Source organism: Gossypium hirsutum, chromosome A05 (genome assembly GCF_007990345.1).
Source record: "Gossypium hirsutum isolate 1008001.06 chromosome A05, Gossypium_hirsutum_v2.1, whole genome shotgun sequence".
NCBI lineage: Eukaryota > Viridiplantae > Streptophyta > Magnoliopsida > Malvales > Malvaceae > Gossypium > Gossypium hirsutum.
Window position 1 is genome coordinate 79,246,852 of NC_053428.1, and position 4,801 is coordinate 79,251,652.

At 37.3% G+C, this 4,801-nt stretch overlaps 1 non-coding gene across 1 annotated transcript; it reads left to right on the forward strand.

The window, feature by feature from the left end:
- Positions 1 to 3,847: 3,847 nt before the first annotated feature.
- Positions 3,848 to 3,954, forward strand: LOC121229881 (small nucleolar RNA R71). Its single transcript, XR_005927835.1, has one exon. It is a non-coding gene; the product is annotated as a small nucleolar RNA R71 (small nucleolar RNA).
- The last annotated feature ends 847 nt before the right edge of the window (positions 3,955 to 4,801 follow it).

The window sequence follows — 4,801 nt, forward strand, 5'->3', positions numbered from 1 at the left end:
GGGGGAAAAATTAGCTAAAATGTTGAGTTTGATTCATGATTCCGTACATATGTGACTTTAATGTCTAATGTATAAAAATGGGCTAAGTGCCTTGTGTTCCTCTTTCCGATGGTCAAATGATTAAATCAATTTATTTGTTTAATTAAGCTCAAGAGCAAAGGGGAACTAAATCCGATAAAGGGAAGGAAAAAGTGGTCGAATAGCTATCGGAATCGTTCGACAACACCCGAGGTAAGTTCTTGAGTAAAAGAGCTTAAATTATGATTTGATTAGATCATGTTTTAAGCAAACCAAAATCATGCTCTTTGTGTGGCTATTGAGCCGAAATTGCAAGAATGATAAATGTCTTGTGTTTGAGTTTTACTAACGAAAAACGAAATACGAATGTGCCATGATTTATTGTTAAATGTGCATGGTTATTTGAATGATGTCCGGGCTAAGTCCCGAAGGCTTTGTGCTAAGTGACCATATCCGGACTAAGATCCGAAGGCATTTGTGCGAGATACTAATTCCGGGCTAAGCCCGAAGGCATTTGTGCGAGTTACTAAATCCGGGTTAAGTCCCAAAGGCAATTGTGCGAGTTACTATAACCGGGCTATGTCCCGAAGGCATTTGAACGAGTAGCTATATCCGGTTAAATTCCGAAGGTACGTGATTTGGGAATGAATGATCTTGCTGTAAAAATTTCAGTAAATACTCTAGAAACATCCCAACATTGAGGTATGTTTCGTATGTGCTTGAATTTAGTTGAGCCCTTACAAATAAGTATTCGCTCAGTTGATAAACGAGCTACCGGCCTTTGGCTAAGTTGATCTTTTGTGTATGTACATAAGGGTTGGTAATGTGAAGCAAGTATGATATCGAAAATTTGTGCATATGAAATTATTCGTTTAGCTATATGAATGCTATACTTTTGCTGTGCTGGAATTCCTTGCTCAAAACTTACTAAGCATAAATTGCTTACTCCGTTTCTTTGATCCTCTATTTTATAGATTTTGGTTCTCCAGCTATCAGACTCGGGATTTTGAAGTCGAAGTCGCCCACACTATCAAAGCCCCCCCTTTTTGGTACAATTTTGGTTGAACTTCGAAATGGCATGTATAAGACTACCCGTTTGTTGTGGGTCATGGACCCTTTGGACTTGTATAATTTTGGATAGCCATGCGAAAATGGCTTATATATGTTTGAGTGTAATGTTATAATCATTTGGTATGGATATGGTTATTGAGAGGTGTGGATAGGCTTGACAAGGATTGGCCATGGGAATGGTTAATCACTATCATAAATTGTGCTACTTATGCAAAAAGGGCTAGTTGAATCATGGAAACTATGAAATAGGTAAAGTCTACCTTAAAGGCAGATGCTAACAGCAGCAGTGATGTAGATTTGGAAATTCACTAAAAATAGTAGGAATGGAATTAAATAGTGAATAAATTTGCAAACGAACCTTGATGAATCTATTTTCATAGGAAAGTAACGAAACAATCATACGGACAGTATGTTAGGAGATATTCAGGTTCTTGTGAGACAGGGCCAGAACGGTTTCTGGATTTCCTGTTCCGACTTTGGAAATTCATTATAAATTAACCAGAGACAATTAGGAGTCAAGCCATATATTTATAGATTCCTCTCTGAGTCTATTTTCTATAGAAACAAACGGCATCAGTATTGAAGCCCTGTACAGGGAGATATCCAAGTCGTAATGTGCAAAGGTCAGGGTAGTCGATCCCTGTAACATGGGAGACTTTGACTAATAAACTGTACTAATTGGCCTGACCAAAAATTCTAGGAAAAAATATGTAGATGGACATATGAGTCTAGTTTTAGGGAAAATTTATAGAACTGGATTCCGAGTTTCTGAACTCAAGATATGATTTTTAAAGCGACTATTACGTAGATTGGCAGTGTCTGGAAAATTTTTAAAGTTTGTTAACACCTCGTGTTCGACTCCGGTGACGGTCTCGGGTTCGGGGTGTTACACCTTCTTATGTTCTTTTAATACTTGGGTTAATTCCCCTTTCTCCTTGGGTTGCAAATTAGAAGCAATAATAACTGGTAATGTAGAATTATTTCCAAGGAATGCATATTCTAAATGGTTTGGTAATTGTTTAAGTTTCATTTGGGAGGCTCCTCAATCGAGGGTTTATGCTTAAGTTCATCGTTGATCTTAATACCCTCATATTCTACTTGTCTTGACGGATGGTTATTAGGTTCCTCACCTATCTCCTCGTCTTGAGCTGGACACGGTTCTGTCGTCTCCTCTTGTACAATTTCCTGAAAAGAGTCTTGAGTAATATGGTCAATAGAGTCAATGAAATAACATGAATCATCTTGTTCCCTAGAGAATCTCATAGCGTCATAAATTTTAAAGATCATTTCCTCGTCGCCTACTCTAAGTACCAATTTAGCGTCACCCACGTTAATCACAGCTCTAGCAGTGGCTAAGAATGGGCGCCCTAAAATTAAGGGTACTTCCACATCTTCATCCATGTTAAGCACAACAAAATCAACAGGGAATATAAATTTATCTACTTTTACGAGTACGTCTTCTATAATACCCCTGGGATATTTAACAAATCTATCGGCTAATTGAATACTTATCCTAGTGGGTTTAGGTTCCCCAAGAGCAAGCTGTTTGAACATTTTATAGGGCATCAAATTAATACTAGCGCCTAAATCAGCTAGTGCTTTTTCAATATTCAGATTACCAATTAAACAAGGGATAGTAAAACTTCTTGGATCTTTTAGTTTGGTTGGGAGCTTATTTTGGAGTATGGCGGAGCACTCCTCGTTGAGTTCTATTGTAGATAAGTCCTCAAACTTCCTTTTATTTGTTAAAAGCTCTTTCAAAAATTTTGCGTATGTAGGCATCTGAGAGATAGCTTCAACAAAAGGTAAGTTGATATATAATTGCTTAAAAGGTTCAAGAAACTTACCAAATTGTGCATCAATGCGATCTTTTTTTAATTTTGTTGGATATGGAACCAGTGGTGAATATTCCTTCGGTACTGGTTTGTCACTATTTTCGGGTTTTTCTTCCCTCCTTTCGCTTTCCACGGCTTCTTGTGCTAACTTTTTTTCAGATCCCGCTAACACTTTCCCACTCTTTCGTGTAACTACTTTGACATGCTCTCTGGATTTGGAATTACTAAATAAATTTTCTGGTGGTATTTCCGAGATTAGTTTAGAAAGCTGGCTTATCTGAGTTTCTAGTTCTTGGATCAATGCTTGTTGATTCTTAAGTGTTGTCTTGGTATTTTGGAAACGGGTTTCTGACATTGATATAAATTTTGAGAGCATATCCTTAAGGTTCAGTTTCTTCTCTTGTTGATAAGGTGGCTGTTGAAAACCCTGAGGATTTTGTGGCTTTTGATTTCCTTGACCACCCCAGGAGAAATTTGGGTGGTTCCTCCAACCTGTATTATAAGTATTACTGTATGGGTTATTTTGAGATCTAAAGTTATTATTACCCATATAGTTGACTTGTTCCTCTTCAGTTGTGGGATTGAAGGATTGATATTCTGTATGCACACCTCTTCTGCTTGAGTCACACCTCATTACTAGATTTACCTGCGTAGAACCAAGAAAACTATCAATCTTTTTATTGAGAAGTTCTACCTGATTTGATAGCATAGTAACTGAGTCGACGTTATAAACGCCGGCTGTTTTTGTTGGCTTAGTCCTCATGACTTGCCACTGATAGTTATTCAATGACATTTCTTTAATGAATTCATAAGACTCTTCAGGTGTTCTTTTGTTGATGGTTCCGCCAGCAGCTACGTCAACCATTTGCCGAGTCAAGGGATTGAGACCATTATGGAATGTTTATACTTGAAGCCAAAGCGGCAACCCATGGTGAGGGCACCTTCTTAGTAAGTCCTTATATCTCTCCCATGCATCGTAAAGTGTTTCTAAATCCATCTGCACAAAAGAAGAGATATCATTACGTAATTTAGCCGTTTTAGCCGGCGGAAAATATTTTAGTAAAAATTTCTCGATCATTTATTCCTAAGTAGTGATAGACCCTCGTGGTAACGAGTTCAACCACTATTTAGCTTTATTTCTCAGTGAAAAGGGAAATAACCGAAGACAAATGGCATCATCAAAAATGCCATTGATTTTGAATGTATTGCAAAATTCTAGGAAATTTGCTAAGTGAGCGTTGGGATCTTCATCCTGCAAACCATCAAACTAAACAAACTGCTGTATCATTTGAATAGTGTTAGGTTTTAATTCAAAAGTATTTGCAGCTACAGCAGGTCTAACTATGCTAGATTCAGTTCCTGTTAAAGAAGGTTTAGCATAATCATACATAGTACGTGGAGCAGGATTTTGATTAGCCGTAATTGCAGGAGGTAGCTGATTTCCTTGGTTTTCAGTCATCTCGTCGGTTGGGGTTTGAGTATCGTCTTCTCGCTCGTTCTCCGTGTATCGTAAACTACGCCTTATTTCTTTTTGATTTTTGTGAATTGTACGATAGATTTCTTCGTCAAAAAGTAATGGTCTTGACGGGTTTGTTCTAGTCATAAACTATAAAAACCTGCCAAGAGAGAGAAAAATTAAATTAATAAATAATAAAATAAAATAAAATTGCAAGAAAAATAAATGGCTAAAGTAATAAAAATTTAGTGCTCCTAATACTTCAGTTCCCCGACAGCGGCGCCAAAAACTTGATTGCGTGATTCGTAACAAGTAATAAATATTTATAATGAAGATTAAACATAGACTAACTATTATCACGACGAAAAGGCAAGCGCACCTATCGAACAATAGTATAGTAACGGCAAGACCAGGATATCGT